We start from the raw sequence: 17,609 nt of genomic DNA, 5'->3' as shown, positions 1-17,609 counted from the left end.
TCTTGGTGATTTTGTTGCTTGAAGTTTATAGATGGTGTTATGAAGAAATTGTATTTTAGGGATTAAGATTTGGTGGTGGAGTCTATGGGTTTTCATGTTACCTTGAACCAGAGGTTCCAAGATAGCATTTTGGTGAGCGGACAGCTAGAGAGGAGGTCCAGGAAGGTGAAGGCTTTTCTCTTACTCTCTGATCTGGTTATGTTTCCATTTTTTTATTCTCCGATTTCTGGGAGGTCTCTGGTTCTAGCAATTTGGCTTCTTTGTGCTTAATTTGCTTTGATTGGAGTTAAGGTTAGGGTTTGGATCCTCTTCTTTTGATTGATCTGGTGTGTTGTTTCTGTTAGTTTTGCCTCTAATAGAGTAAGCACATGCTAGCAGAAAGAAAGGAGTTTTTTTTAATGGTAGAATCTCCAACCACTTTGCATTTTTGTTCACAATGGTGAAGCAATATGGTTATGTCGAGTTTGTTTAGAACTATTTTTGTTGGCATCAATATCTCATCAATCTAGCATTGTCTTATGTTGGAAATTGCCGATTAAGCTACAAAGATTGCTGACTACTATTACTAAATTTTTGTCCAACTCAGGACAAAAAGATGCTTAAAACTACCTAGCGTTTAGTTGCATTCACAATTTTCCAACAGGCTTATGTTGCACGACAACCCTCTTTAAATCCTTTCATTTCCATTCTAATCAGTGTAAGTAGGCATACTTTGCTTTGCGGCTACTAAAATTACGAGAACAACCTTTGGCATATTTTCTTATGCTTATTGTTTATTAATACTTTGAATGCCTTAGATTTTTTCCCTTTTCTTTTCCGTTTTTCTTTTTGTTTCACAGGTTGTGGGTGATGATACTGCTGAAAAAGCTGAGAGGGCTTTCATCTTGAAGTTGTTGGGGCCTGACTATGTTGAGGTACTATGATCAGGGTTTCCAAAACATGTTTGGTTTTAGTGCACTTAATTCTTTTTTATGCACATTCTTAAATTGAACTTGATGAAGTACGCTCCCACATATATGTAAGCTTGGTTTTGTTTAAGAACCAAAATAGTTCTCACTTGTTGAGAACTTGAAGCTGGCACTTTCGGGCAGTGACTTGTAAATTATGATGCTTGCAGTTTAGGAGTCATCTGTTCCATTGAAATGATCACATCTGAGATGATTCAATTGTAGCTATGGTGGTCAGTTCAAGCTTCATTTCTATTTTCTTTTTCATGGATGTTTTGCAGCTAATGAACCATTCTCCTTTGTTGGTCCAGTGATTTAGAGGAGAAACTTCTGAATTCCTTAGATAGTATTTTGATAACAATTCTTTTGTTACAAGTTTTAGTTGCTACGAAAATCCATTGATAAACCAAAGCCATTACATTCTGATTTGAAAGATGTCAATAAACACAACTACTTGGATTGTTTAAGAAAAGTTGCTTGTTGTTGTGTCACCTTAGACATTATAAATTATAGTATTGTTTCATGAGTGATGCTCTCACTGAAAAAACTCTGAAGCCCAAGTTGGTGATTTTGGATAGTCAGAACTGATAGCTAATGTCGGTGCAATGTTTGACACATGAATAAATTTAGGTGGCTTCTGTGACCATATGTTTTATACACAAAAATATATAGTTCATACAACTCAAAAAACTTTAAGGATGTACCTTTTACTTGTTTGTAGTGGCCTAGTTATTGTCTTTCCTCTGGTGGAAGAAAGGCCTTACAAATAAAGGATTTAAGCATTTTCTCTATATAATTGCTCTTTATTAATAATGTTTCACTATTAAAAAATTTAATGATGAGGATATTCTTATTTGTAAGTTAAGATGTGTGGATAACTTGATACGACGTCTGCATTCCATGTGCATAGATTCATGAACTCGTTCATTGTCTAGAGATCATCTCTCAAGAGCTAGAGCAATTTTTTTAATTAATGGAATTTTTGGCCACAAATTCTTCTATGTCGTGAAGCTCCATAACCACTTTGTCAGAAGTGCTTGTGTGAAGCACATTACTTGTTTGATCTACACAACAATTGATTTATCTATCTGAGATACCAGACATGACATATTCATAGGTTATGTGATTACTTCTATTATCAGTTGAACAAATTTTGTTGGTATTTTTAATAGACAATGTATTAGTATCTCATTTCAGTGAATTGATTAAGAGATCCAAAACCCTGCTTGCCCATCCTAACCCTGATTGGCTACCATTTGGCACTTGTTAGGCTCTCATGCATGCAAAACTTGTGTGTTTATGTGATAATGCACATGTGAGTCATTATTTGTATTATTTTTCTGTGAGTTATCATTTCAATTTTCAAATAGTTGGTGGCACTTTCTTGCTTCCTAACTATCCATTTTTAGGCCTATTATAGCTCTACATTGGATACATCTTGAGCCACTACAATTATTATAAGTCCTGCAATAAATGCTCTGACAATCTATTGCTTTTGATTTTGAACTTTTTAATTGATTTTGCAGTTGTACAGCTCATGAGAGCATACGGAAAGGTCATATTGCTCTAAATGCCATTCAACGAAGACATACAAAAGTTTCCACTGGAGACACTATATTTGTTTGTAGGTTTGATTATTTCACCTCCTTCACATTTATTTAGACAAGAATTCATTGTCATATGATCCTGCATATGCATTATATCATAGATTGTGATGGATTATATTTCATTTAAAAAAAAATAAAATTTGTGACGGATATTATCTATCGCTAATATTTAGTTTTGTGACAAAATGTAATTCGTCGCTAATCCATCTCTAAATTAGCAATGAATTACATTCCGTTGAAAAACTAAATCTATGCTTATTTAGCGATGGACTCGCGACAGACATGATCCATCGGTAATTAAGGATGGATTAGCAACAAATAAGTTTTATCGCTAATTAGCGACCAAGAATATGTGACAGACGCTATCCGTCGCTAAACACTTTAGCAACAGATTTGCGATAGATTAGCGACGGATAGCGTCCATCGCTAATCCGCATTTTTTTTAGTGGTCGGGTGCACATCATTAGGTATATTAAACTGCCTACTGCACTGGAGTAAGGGACTTTTGACATAACTTTTATTTCTTTTAACTCCTTTGGACACATCTTAAGGCTTAAATCATTTCCTTTTACAATAGGAGTATCTATAGGTTTACAATCGTGCATATAAAATCGTTCTAAGACCTTCTTTATATACGACTCTTGTGAAAGAGAAATAAGTCTTTTTGAATGATCTCTTTTAATCGCTATGCCCAACATAAAGCATGTTTCACCCATGTCTTTCATTTCAAAATGAATAGACAATCATTCTTTAATAATTTTTAGAAACTCTAAATGATTACTAACCAATAAAATATCATCCACATATAGAGTTAAAATTACAAATTTTGGACCTTAACGCATAAGATAAAGAGTGGTCCTCATCAATCATAGCAAAGTTATTGCTCATGATGGTCTTATGAAACCTTAAATACCACTGTCTGGATGACTGCTTCAATCCATAAATGGATTGTTTGAGCTTGTATACTTTGCACTCAAATCCAGCAGTAACAAACCCCTTGGGTTGTTTCATGTATATTTCTTCATCCAGTTTTTCATTTAGGAATGCAGTCTTAACGTCCATTTGATATAATTCTAAATCCATATATGACACTATGGCTAACAAAAGGTGAATAGAGGTCAATTTGACCACAAGAGAGAATATCTCCTCATAGTCTATCCCTGTCATCTGTGTGTATCCTTTAGCAACCAAGCGTGTTTTGTATTGCTCAATAGATCCATTGGCATTCCTCTTAATATTGAGAACTCATTTTCTCCTAATAAGTTTTCTTCCTTTTGGAAGATTAACAAGATCTCAGACCTCACTGGATGCCATGGATTTCATTTTCTCTTTCATTGTCTTACGCCATTCATCTCTTTTAGAACAAGATAGAGAATCTCTAACACTTAGGTATTTTATCATCTTGGAGGACCACAAATGCTTTCCCTTTGATTTGGAATCTCCGACGAAGAATTCTTTTTCTTGAACTCTTTCGAGTTGCCAGATCTTTATCAAAGTCGATATCCACTTGAGTGTTACTTCCACTATCCAATAGTGGTATAGACACATTCTCTTGTGTCTCTAAAATATGATGATCAATCTCTTTAGACTGATCTAAATCATCCATTTCATAGAATTGAAAATTACGCTCTCTCTCTCCTCTTTTAGGAAAATTACTCTCAATAAATATGGCATCTCTCGAATCTATCTCAGAAATACTCTCATATGTATTTTCTCCTAAAAATACATATCCTTTTGAATGTTCACAGTATCTTATAAAGATACACTTCTTTCTCATAGGACCTAATTTTTCATGTTGATGAGAAAGATCATGGATATATGCAGCAAACTCTCAGGGTCTGAGATAAGCCAAATCAGGCTTTCTACCTGTAAATAATTAGTAGGGAGTTGAAGAAATAGATTTAGTTGGTACACAATTTAATATATGGGTTGCAGTCAACAAACAATCACCCCAAAAAAAAATGGGTAAATTTGCCTGCACCATCATGGACCTGATTATTGCGGAGTTCAAGGAGTAGTCAATTGTCTATCTATCCCTTTATCATCACACAACTTCTTGAATTATTCATATAGATATTCACGTCCACGATTTGTTCTCAAAGCCTTGATTTTACGATCAAGTTGATTCTCTACCATGTTCATAAAAGATATAAAGCAATCCACTGCTTCATATTTATGTGAAATTAAATACACATGGCTAAATCATGTATAATCATCAATGAAAGTAATGAAATAAGTGGCTATATGCATTGCTACCACATTCATTGGCCTACATATATCGGAATGAATTAATTGAAGATGATAAGTTACTCTAACTGCCTTTCCAAATGGCAATCGAATCACTTTTTCCAGCGAGACAATGCTCACATATAGGCATTTCAATCTTCGCATAAGATCTCAAAAGACCCTATTGTGTGAGCCTATGCATTCTCTTTTGCTCTATATGTCCAAGTCGAGCATGCTATATAGATACATCCACATTCATATTACTAGCAGTTGAAACAAGAGAAAAACATTCATAACCAGCATTCAAACTTTTAAGTTTTGTGTCTAACACATAGAAACCATTCATCAAAAAACCAGAAGCAACTAAAGTTTGTCCACAAAGGATGTCAATATTGACACCTCCAAACATAAGTTTATAGTTTAACATAGACAAAGTAGAAACTAAAATCAAATTTTGTCGAATCTCTAAAACATGTAGAACAACATATAATAATAAAGATCATCATTCTCGCAAATCCAATTTGCAGGTCCCGATCCCTTTGACTTCTGCTTTAGTGTGGTTCCCCAGGGACAACCACTTCAAACCAGATGGCATCTTCCTATATTCGATAAAGTTTGTGTGGTCTTTGGTCACATGGTTGGTGGATCCTGAGTCTAAAATCCACATAGGATTAGATTCCATAATTAGTGCACAACTATAAACATTTGCACATAAATTAGGAGTTATAAGATAATGTACCTTCTCCTGCTCATGACATCCATAAGCATAGTGACCCAAATTGCCATACTTAAAGCATTTTGCATTCGCCTTATTTTTTTTGCGACCACGCTTCTCATAGCGATGATAAGGCTTTTTTCTTGCTCTTTGTCTTGTACCTTCTTGTCACCCTTCTTGAACTTCCTTGCTCCATAAAATTTCTTCTTAAAAGATTTTGGCCTCTTCGAGCTTTCTGTTACATATGCCTTCATGCTAGATGGTTGAGTCGCTTCTAGGCGATCATTTTCTAGCTCTACATGACGGGCAATATCATCTAAAGTCTTAATACTCTTGTTATGGGTCATATTAATTTTTATATGCGCCCAACTGTGTGGCAGAGAGCGAATCATAGCTTGGACCTGTTGTTCATCTGTAAGGATATGTTATGCACTATTGAGCTCTCTTATCATATTTTTCATTTCCCTGAGATGTTGGCTCATAGTGTGCCGATGGGACTTTCTGTAGGAATCGAACCTGATGGTTAGCCTTCTAAGCTTTGTAACTTATGTTTCTCCAAACTTATCTTTAAGGGTCATCCACGTCTATTGAACAATCTTATAATACTCAAATTGACACATGATGTCAGCCTGCATAAAACATAGCATGGTGGCATATGCAACAATATTCATGCACTTTCATTTCTCATAGGTTTTCATGTCCCTACGAAATTGCACCCCATTACCATTTTCAGATCATTCTACAGTATAGTTGAGAGCCTCCAAGGCCTCAGCCTCCTCCAGTGTAAACTGAATCTTTCTATGCCATATATCATAGTTATCACCATTCAGTTTCTCAATCCGTGCTAAGTCCACTATGGATTTGAATGGTGCAGCCATGTCCTAATAAAGATACAATGCACAATTATGTTATTCATGCATGTTGTGATCTAATCACTAGCACATCTATATGTAAACATAATCACACAATTAGATAATATATAATTTCTCTCAGGGCGTGAAATTGAAAGCTCACTATATTCACAATCATCTCTTACTTTCCCTAAGATGATTATATTCATCTGAACTGTATTATAACTATATAAATAAAGTATTAACTCATGAAGTAAGTACTTCCAAAGTACTTTAAACTCTTCAAATAATCAACATGATCATATCTCATACATTCTCATACATATTAAAATATGTATACATGCATCAAATATGTATAAATGCATAACATAAACATGTATATGTGACAAATTATATATACTTCAACACATGTATATATATCATATCATGCATTAATATATATATTAAAAAATATAAATAAAAAAATAAATATAAATATAATAATAACCCCGAACCGGGTCCGGGTATCTCCGAACTAGCCGAAAGCACCAGCCGCAAGCCATGTGCCTCTGCCCACATGGACCCTAGCTGAATGCCAAGATTCGGCCCCAAAAACAAAAATAGGGCCTGCGGCCCTGCCGCAGTGGGCTTGGTCAGAGACCGGGCTTACACTGCAGTGGCCCACCTAGCCGAAGGCCATGTCTGCGGCCTAGTTATTGGGTCTGGTCGGAGGAGGGGCCTGCGGATGCAGTGGCCTGCTTGGCCGGAGGCCGGGCCTGTGGTTTGCGATTCAGTGGCCCATCTGGCCGAAGGTCAAGCCTGCGGCCTAGCCGCTGAGCCTGGCCCAGGCACTATAGTCGGTTGATCCCTCGCCTTGGTTGTGCGGCTGCTATTGCACGGTCAAACACATTTTTTTTTGTTGTATGGCGGCCTCGTCGCGTGCGTTCACCATGAACACACATGCGTGTGGTTCCAACCAAGTGCACACAAGGGATACACCCTCAAACAAAATGGCATAAAAAAAACTGTCGCTTTGATACCAATGAAGGATAAAAAATAAATACCTCTTTGAAGCAGAAGTGTAAAAGCGGATCGTTGATGCTTGTCTTTCTCAACGGATGTGTGCCCTCACTTGGAGAGAACGGTGAATCCACGAATCCAAGTGCTCCATGACAAACTGTCACCACGAAGATGGGCTCGCCGCCTTCTTCTTCTTCTTGTTCAAAATGTGCACTCACTGTTCACAAGATCTCTCTCATTGTCCCACTGTGCACACTGCTCTCACTCTGTTATGATATCTCTCTTACATGCACGATGCTCAAGTACCATCTCCTCTCTGTTCTTTTTTGTGATATCTCTCTTTTCACGTAAAAGAGGAATAAGAGGAGAAGATGGGGAGGTGGGCGGTTTCCAAACCGCTCCCTCCTTAAATGGTGGGCCGGGTCCGGATCTTGCCCATCATAGGCGGACCTGGTACCCAACCCAACAAATTTATATATGTGTATTTTGTTCATAATATTAACACAAAGAGAGGTTTTACTCTTTAATGGAGTCATGAGTTCAAATACCACGGTTTTCATCCATTTTTTATAATTTTTAAAAAAAAATCAGAATATTTGTTAAATTAAAGATTTTCAACTATTGTTAAACCTGTTTTCATTTACCAGGTGAGCCAACCTATGCTCGGCTCGAACCCGACTCATGTGCATCCCTACTTGTAGGTTGAATCAAAGCCTGACATCTAGTTAAACAAAATCCAATGTAGGGATGGTATCAGATTGGATTTGGGTAAAGACATCCAACCCAGCCTACACCTACCCACCTGAGGAGTGCACCGAATGCTTTGTTCTTTTCCTGATAAAACCAACTCAACTCCACCAATATATCATATCTCTGCCTCCCCGTGTCGTTGAAAAAACCTGATACAGTAGGCTGGCGCCCTCAGATACTTGCCCTTTTTTATTATTTGTACTTGTCATATCCCTCTTCCGACTGAAATGGGGTAGATCAAGATCTCGCCAGAGTTTATGATTGTATGGAAACTCAGACAATAAAAAACACATGCTAGTCTTCTTTGGATTTGACCACCTAAAAAGAACATGGCTGCTTGGGACTTAGATTCAACAGGTGTGTTTGATTGATTGTTCGAGATTCAACAGAACAACAAAATATAACGAAGTTATGTTTCTCATGTTCGGCCTTTGATTTTTACATCGTGCTGATAGCTTGGACATACATGGATAATGGGTCAGATAAATTTATTTTGGATATTAAGATTCAATGATTTTAACTATATTTGAAGGTTCACAACATATTTGTGTAAACTGGAGGAGAGCTCGGTACAAATTTGTTATCAATTTCTATGATGGTTTTAACAACATTTTGAAAGTTTGCAATATATTTGTGCAAATGTGAGGACGTTCACACAAAACACAAATATGTTACAAATCTTTTTAGGCTTGCAATATATTTGTGCAAACTTGAAGAAATTAATACAAATATATTGCAAATCTTTTCAGCGATTTTTAACCATAGTTGGAGATTCGTAACATATTTGTGTGAACGTGAGGAGGTTTGCACAAATATGTTGCAAATATCTTTAGTGATAATCATAGTTAGAGGTTCAAAATATATTTGTGCAAACATAATGAGGTTTGCACAAATATATTGCAAATCTTTTTTATGATTAAGAGGTCCGCAAAAATATTTTGTGAATCTCTTCGATAATTTTAATTATATTTAGAGGTTCATAATATATTTGTGCAAACATAATGAGGTTTGCACAAATATATTGCAAATCTTTTTTATAATTAAGAGGTCTGCACAAATATTTTGTGAATCTCTTCGATAATTTTAATTATCTTTAGTGATAATCATATTTCCAGGTTCATAATATATTTGTGCAAACATAATGAGGTTTGCACAAATATATTGCAAATCTTTTTTATAATTAAGAAGTCCGCAAAAATATTTTGTGAATCTCTTAATTATAGAACAATCAGAGCTATGCAAAATCACTAATTAAAATGAAAATGACCAAAAATTGATACAGCTTCATGAATATAAATCTCCAAAACTTCCCCAAATGATAAACGACACAAGCCAGAAGCATTCAGAAACTGAATGTTATAAATAATGTTTAGTTTTCTAACTACAGTAATGGCTTCTCCAACAATAGAGAACTCTAGTAAATTCCTAGAAGGCACTTACTCAATTGTGCCTCTTTTTTTGCCACCATCATCACTAGTAAGATGATCAGTCTGCTCGTTCCCTCCAAAATCATAATCTTATCTTCCTTTCCATTGGTCTCCATTCCAAAAGATTTTCCTATTATAACTGCAAAACATTCAAATTCATGAAGCTAATGAATAAATCAATATTTAATTACATGGGTGACCAAATAAGTGGACAAAAAAATAGCATGTAGCTGCAGCCAGAGGGGAAAAAAAAAAAACTTGCCTATGATAAAAAATAAAGATGCATACACCACTGTAGATTTTCAGAAAAAATCATTACATTTCTTCTTCAAGTTACTTGCACACACACACACACACACACACACACACACACACACACACACACACACACACACACACACACATTACAGTTTCTAGGTGCACGCTGAAAGGATTTTGACGAGCCTTTGCCAAACCATCCATCTTATGACCGATTATGAGATAATTAAAAAACAGCCATAGATAATGGCTATAAAATGCTCATACCCACCCCCACACACACAGAGTTCCAGCTTCTTCACCCTGCACTCCTGCTTCTAATCCCCCTCTTGGCTATTATAACATGAACGTATGCCCAGTCACAACATAGGTGTTTTTGAGAAAGGATGCACCCTAGCTTGAAGATCAGAGCAAACCATGAGGTACAACTCATGCATCCTCCCCTACCCTCATGCTATTTGTGAAATGCAAGCCAAAATGAGAAAGCTCGAGAGGAGATGTATGCATTTCACCTCAAGTTGCATACCTTCCCATACCATTCTATGATGTCATGTCACCATGTGTTGGTCTTTGGCGAAGTGCACATGTATGCGCTTTTTCCTTTTCCAAATCCTCAGTTGAGGATAATGAGGAATAATTTTTCTTAGCAAAATTTGTTTTACATGGATGCAATCCAATCCCGCCTCCCATCCCACCCCACCCCATCAGTCCTTGATTTTTTTCCTTGAAATTGAAATAATATGTCTAATCCAGGTTAAATCATGAATAACAACCAAAAAAATCCCATGAAGAATGAGCTCCTAGAGTCTCTTAGATTGAAGACCCTACCATGCATTGGATGAATCATTGTGAAGTATATTCTTGCAAAAGTAATGCAATTTTTTCTTAAAGCAAATTTTTCAATAAAAAAATTTCTGCAAACCGTACATCAAACCATAAAAAATGGCTCGCGCTAGTGATGGAGTTTGGGTCAATCTAAGAGAACGGAAAACACTTTATATTCAAGCATACAATTTAAACTACTCTTTATTGCCAAAAATAAAAATCAATTAATCAACTAAATAAACAAGAGAGTGATGCTCGAAGGCTTAAACAAATAATTAAATGGTTTTATTACAGACCTAATTATATAAAAGAAATAAAATTCTAATCTAAAAATAAAATTAAAAAGTCTTCAATGCTTGAGGCTTTTGTAGTCTTGAGACTTGATTTGCTTCTCTTTATCTTTTTCTCTTTGTACACTTTTGTATGGTTTGATAAATCAGAAGAAGATTAATGTCTTGAGGAATTTTCTGAGGGCAATTTTGAGGGCTTGAAGGGACTTCAAATGGCACTTTCAGGGTACGAAAAGGGGCTCACTGCACGTCCAAACGCTTCTCTGCAATAAACTAAAACAAAACAAAGCACTACGAATGGAACTAAACAAAAATCTACTAACTAATGAACAAAAACATCAACAAAAATCAAGATTCAACTAACTAAACACAAACTAATAACATGAACTAACTAAGAATCAACTAATAATAATCTAACACTAAAAGACAAAATAGTAAAACAACCTCACTAACTAAAATTTAACTAATGTAACAAACTAAAACTCAATTTAACTAACTAATCAAGAAACTAACTTGCAAACAAACTATTGATAATCTAAACTAAATTATCATGCATGTTGTATGGTACTTTAAAATAAACTAACTTGACAAAAAAATCTAGAGCTAATGTTATCTAAGTAATAGACTAAAGAAATTAAAATCGATTGTTGCTATTTTAACAAAACTAACTATGCAAGTCCAAATAAAAAAAATCTAAACAAAGCTAATTAAATAACGTGAAATAGTTTTAAACTAAATAACGGAATTACACAGAATTCATCTACACCAAAGCATGCCTAAACTAAAGTAATATCAACTATTCTAAGAAACCGATAATTGAAAAAAAGGGAAACTCTGCTAAACTATTGCATTCTAAACTAAACAATTAAAATGCTAAACTAACAAATTAATTCTAATGACACTAAATTAAATTCAAGACTATTCTAGTCAATGTAAAGCAAGATTTACGTGAATAAAAAAATAGCTAATTAAAAATCAGAAATAACAATTACACTAAGCTAATTCAACTATTTGTTAAATCTAAAAAAATGATAATCACTAACTTCCACTATTTTCTAAACTAGGTACTAAAATTAAAATCTGGAAGTAAAGTTAACATTAACTAATCTACCCTAATATTGAAAACAACCCAACAACTATTCAAATCTACTTGGCGTTAAAACCGATTTTCAAAAAAAAAAACTAATTGGCTAATGAAAAACAAATTCTAATTACTTGATCCAAAAATAATAACAAATAAAAATGTGCTACAAACTTTCATAAACTAATCTAATCCTACATTAATCTAAAATTAATCACAAATCAAGAAAACAAAATATAAAACCTATATTAAACTAATGGCTTAACTAAATCAAGATTTTTCAATGCTTAAATCCAGAAAACGGCTAAACTACTTAAAACAAAATTTGTATTTTTTTTGTCAGATGCAAGAAAATTAAACTTACTAGATTAATATGCAGATGATATAAGGATCTAACAAAACTACATGCGATGCTATGCTTTATGTGATGAAAAACCTAAAATTATGGTGAAACGGGAGAGAAAGAAGCAAACCAGACCATTCGCTTCTGACGGATTGGATGAGAAGAGAAGATGGTTAATCTCAGTTGAACGCACCCCTCCTCGATGAAAAGTAAGGTTATCGACGATGGATTTGATGAAAAGAGAAGAAGAAAAAGAAGAAGAAGAAGAGAGAGAGGAGGAGAAATCGGCAAGGATCGAAAATAAGGGAGAGAGAGATGAGAGAAGGAGCAAGGGGAACGTCCCCTCTTGCTGAAAAAAAATCTTATTTATAATGAATTAATTAGGTTAAAACAAACTTTTCAAAAAGAGTCCAAAGATTTTTTATAATTTTTTAAAAAATGTCTCTTATGAAAAACGTGTTTTTCTAAAAATCAAAACTTCCTAAACTAATTAAAATTAGCTAATTACAATCTAATCCAACTAAACTATAATTAAAAATATTCTAAAACAAATAAAAATACTAAAAATGCAGGGCAAGCTTTGAAATACACGATTTTCTAATAATTTCAATTCTAATGTGGTTTCTCGAAAGCAATAATAAAAATAGATTTTTAAAACGATTTCATCATGGATCATGCATAACTAAAGATGAATAAAATGCAAAATATTTGCAAGATAAAAAAACATTATGAGATCCGTGGTCAATTCTAAAGGTAAGGATCTTTTCCAAAAATAAGATGAAATATATACCTTTTGATTGAGTTCAAGCACAAGTTGGACACACTCAATTGCCAGAGGAAGACAAACTCTACCAACCCCAAGTGCAACTACAACCATTCAGCACTGCAGTAAAACACGAAGAATAGCATTAATAATTGAAACTGTGTAAAATTAAACATGATATACAACCCACATATTTGAACTTTTCAAAGAGAAATATCAAAAGTTCAAAGAGATAAAGTGCCTCAAAGGAAGTACCTAATATCAACTGTTAAGGCTTTGGCACTCATCTACCTTCCCTACAGCCTCAAGAATTGAGGAATAGGTAATGAGATCATACTCGAATCTTTTGGAGTTCATCTCCTTCATTAACCTAGCAGCTTCTTCAAACATACCAGTACGACTAAGAGAACCAAGAACTGTATTATAAGAAACTGCATCTGGTTTGATACTAAAATCTTTCATTCTTGACAGCATATCCATTGCTTGACTTGGGCCACCGGTTCTCGCCAACCCATTCAGTATAATGTTATAAGAATTTAACATCTGGATCACATCCCTTTTCTTGCATCTCTTTAAGCAAGGAACAAGCTTCATCAAACATACCCACCCTCACCATTCCAGACATGAGAGCGTTGTAGGAGAAGACATTTGGAATACACTCAAGTTGCTTCATTTTCTCAAAAAGATTCATGGCATCATCAATATGCCCAGATTTACCAAGATGTTTGATCATCACTGCATAAACTCTTGAGCTAGAAGACCCACAGTTTTATTTCAACTCTTAAAACAGTTCTTTTGCTGCATCATAACGTTTTGCTTTTCCAAGAGTATCAATTATACTACATTAAGCAGCAGGGCAAGGGGGGAAGCCTTTCTTGTCCATCTCCTCGAGTAACAATAATGCTTTTTCTTGTCTATTGGTTTTTGAAAAGCCATCAATAAGAATTAAGTATAGGGACTTGGAGTGATCCCCCTTTCCTTCATTTTCTCAAACCAATAAGTGGCTTCAAAATACAAAGGATTTTGACCTAAAAACAGCCTTTATAACACTATTATATGACACCACATTCGACACGCACCATAAGGATTCCATTTGTGAAAACACACTATAAACATCATTGTAACGACCAGCCTCACCTAGAATATTGATTAACTTGTTCATGGGTACAATATCTGGCTTGCACTCTGCGTTCTGCATACTGTGAAAGAATTGGTAAGCCTCTTCAACTCTTCCTGCTCTGCCCAGCCCTTTGATCAATTCAGTATATGTATAAACACTTGGAGTACAATTGTTGGCCTTCATATCTTGAAGTAGATCAAGTGCCTTGTCTACCTTTTTCAATTTGAAAAACAAACTTATCAGAGTGGTATATATTTTTGCATTGAGTTGCATTCATTTCTTCAAAGAGCCGAATTGCAGAATCTTCCCGACCGAGTTTACTGAAAGCGCCAACATATGCTATAGGTTATAGTATCAGGCAAGCAATTGCTCTCATTGCACATTTCATTGTAGAGCTCATGGACCTTCTCATAATGATGCTCTTGCATCAACATACGCATTAATGTATTATAAACAGAAATGTTTGGTTTGCATCTTCGAGATTTTACCACCATCTTTGCCTTCCCAAGTAACTTAATTATCTTCGATATGTCTGACGAAGTAATCAAACAACTACTTCTCACCATTTCTTGTATCTTCCACAATTCTCCAACCAATCCCGCTTCTTCTAAACTACGGATCAGAGCCATATACGTTGTTGTATCGTTTTCAAAATTCATTCTTTTGAAAGCCCACCTGAAGAATTGAATCTTCACACCAATCTCTACATCTGTATTCATCACCTCACGGATGAGTCTGTGGTCCACCTTTAACATCAAAACTTCCAATGCTCTTCTGAATCAGGACCTCACATGAATATTTTGAGAATCCGAACAAACCGCTCATCCAATGAACGAGCAGGATTCTCACCACTTGTGGGTTTTTGATCCATAGGCACTTTTGGGGAACCAATTCCAAGGCTTGGGATTCGAAACATTTGAACAATGTCATTGTCTGTAAAAAATTCACATATTAGAGTTTTAATCAAAGTGGGGAAATAAGGCATTCGAATAATAGAATCTCTATTTACTATAAGAGGGTATCTGGATGCACCTACTTATCCAGAAAAGTAGGATAAGTTGTGAACTTGCTTTATTAAAAGCAACACAGCTTCATGACTTAGCCTAATTTTGTAGATAGGTGTGGTGCATACAACTTGCAAATGAAACAAGGAGTTAAATATTAACAAAAAAAGACACATTTAGACTCATGATCAATGCATAAATAAGAGGCGAGAAAGTATTGAAATATTAAAAAAACTGCAATTTGAAGAACATATGAGGTATCAAACTCAAAGAGAAGAAGAAAGGAGGAAAAAAACCACTTATTGCTAAATTACAATGAAACACTATCTGAAAGATAACTATGGAAACCCAAATTGTTATCATGAAAATCTTCATAACAAAATGGGGAAAAGAAAGAACAGGATCCAAAAGATCATGAAAGAGAAAAGAATATGGAAACATGAGAACTAAGGCGGGACGTGGACCTGATTGTGGAGAGCGCCAGTAAAGAGCAGGCAATAAATTGATCATCCTCCGAAACTCCAGCAATCCCAACATCCTTTTTTAAACTTTTCACCTGGAGGCAAGAAACCCAGAAGTGCAATTCAGTAGAACAACTTTAGACAAGCTAAATAGAACAGTTGAAGGAAGCAAGTAACAAGCCCAATGAAACAATGAAAAGAAACTAAATCTACCAACAAACGCACAAAAACACTATGATGTTGGTGCCAACTCCAAATATTAAACTCAATCTAATTATGATAGCTATGTAGACATGAAGTCCGAATTCACTAAAACTTTTATCTTTTCCAGACGTCATTTAATATCAAAATCATACATCTCTATTTACTAATTTTCAAATACCTTATCTTCTTTTATCAGCAAAAGATTGGCATTTCACAAACCAATAAATTTTGTGTGTATGCGTGCGTGCGCAAGCGAGAGAGTGAGAGAGAGACCTGATGACACAAAAATATACACGAAAAAGAAGCATAAAGAAAAACCATAACCCTAGCAAAAACAAAATTAAAGCAAAACCCTATGGCCCCGTTTGGAAGGCCAATCATTACCCAAAGTTTATTCATGAGCTACATATTTACAGATAAGAATGCATACGTGGCCATTTATTATACTAATAACAGAAGAAATAAGCATAAAATGTAAAGAAAACCAAAGGACCTCAACTTAAAAGACTCGACCTCAGAGTAGAGCAAAGATGCATAACCCATTCAACATTCGCTAAAATCATGCAAAACAATGCCATTAAGAAAGGAAAATACAGAAATTACCTCTTCTACAAAAAGAAAAAGAAAACTGAAACAGAAAATACAGTGGGCCCTACTGCTTCATCAAGGCATATTTTGCACAAAAATATCCCATAATCATCACAACAAATAGTGTTACATGTAATTCTAAGAGTTCCATGCCAGATGAAAGTGCATATAGAAGTAAAGCAACTTGATTGTTGAAATTTGTCATCTGTATGGCTGTAATTCATACCATGTCTTTCAGCACCTACCTTGTATTGGCACAAGTATGGACTATATATGGCACCCAACAAGATGCAAAAGCACAAAACTGTACATCAAAGAAAACTTCTGAATGGATTAACTTGTTCAGCGAGTTCTGTAGCAGTTTCCAACGGTCATATCAATACATACATGCATCTGATTTGCCATGGAAATGACAGTTAACGTGGTGGGTATGTGAAAGAAGGTGCATATCTAATAGGCGCTTTGGTTATTTACCTTTACTAAAGTATCGACTTAGTTGGATCACACCTGAAATAAAGTTTTCATTTTCAGATATGAAATCAGTATTTTAGCCTAATATGATAAATGCTCGTATAATCGTCAAGTGATGATTGTTGGTGTATCTGCATAATCAAACACAGGAAGCATACCTGAAGACACCATGGTGTGCGAGTGTGGGTGCTCGGCGTTCTCCTCATCCGGTCGATGCCCACGATGAGCCCAGGCCTTAGGTCAACGGTGAGCAAGACCCTATACCACATAAACCTTATGTGAAATTTGGTTAGGCTAATCATCATTTTCATGGTAGCCTACCCCCTTATATAATGGGGGAAAGAGGCAATTTCGTGAATGTGGCGTAACTCTTACCCACTAACTCCCCATTATGTGGACCACTAAGAGGCCCACTAATGGTGTTAAATCGGGTCACCCAATGGGTTGGACTCAGATCTGTTATGTCCAATATCCTCCCACTTGACCCATTGACACCAAAAGTGCACTAAATCGAGGTTTATACCATTATTTCGATTTAATTCTTCATATGGGTTCACATGCTACCCTTTATTTCAAGAATGAATCATATGAGTCATGAAGATAAACACTCTTTTATAAAATGTCATATTTCCATGTACTACACTATAATTCACCTTCAGTGTTTTAGCATGTTGAAATT

General features: G+C 35.2%; 1 pseudogene; it reads right to left on the bottom strand.

Moving 5' to 3' along the window:
• Positions 1–13,343: 13,343 nt before the first annotated feature.
• On the bottom strand, positions 13,344–17,136 carry LOC149817461 (pentatricopeptide repeat-containing protein At3g16010 pseudogene; annotated as a pseudogene).
• Positions 17,137–17,609: the final 473 nt, after the last annotated feature.

This window comes from Nuphar pumila, chromosome 13 (assembly GCF_984573655.1).
Source record: "Nuphar pumila chromosome 13, dmNupPumi1.hap1.1, whole genome shotgun sequence".
Classification (NCBI taxonomy): Eukaryota; Viridiplantae; Streptophyta; class Magnoliopsida; order Nymphaeales; family Nymphaeaceae; genus Nuphar; species Nuphar pumila.
The sequence above is the reverse complement of the archived record's forward strand: the minus strand, read 5'-3'. Positions and strand labels throughout refer to the sequence as shown.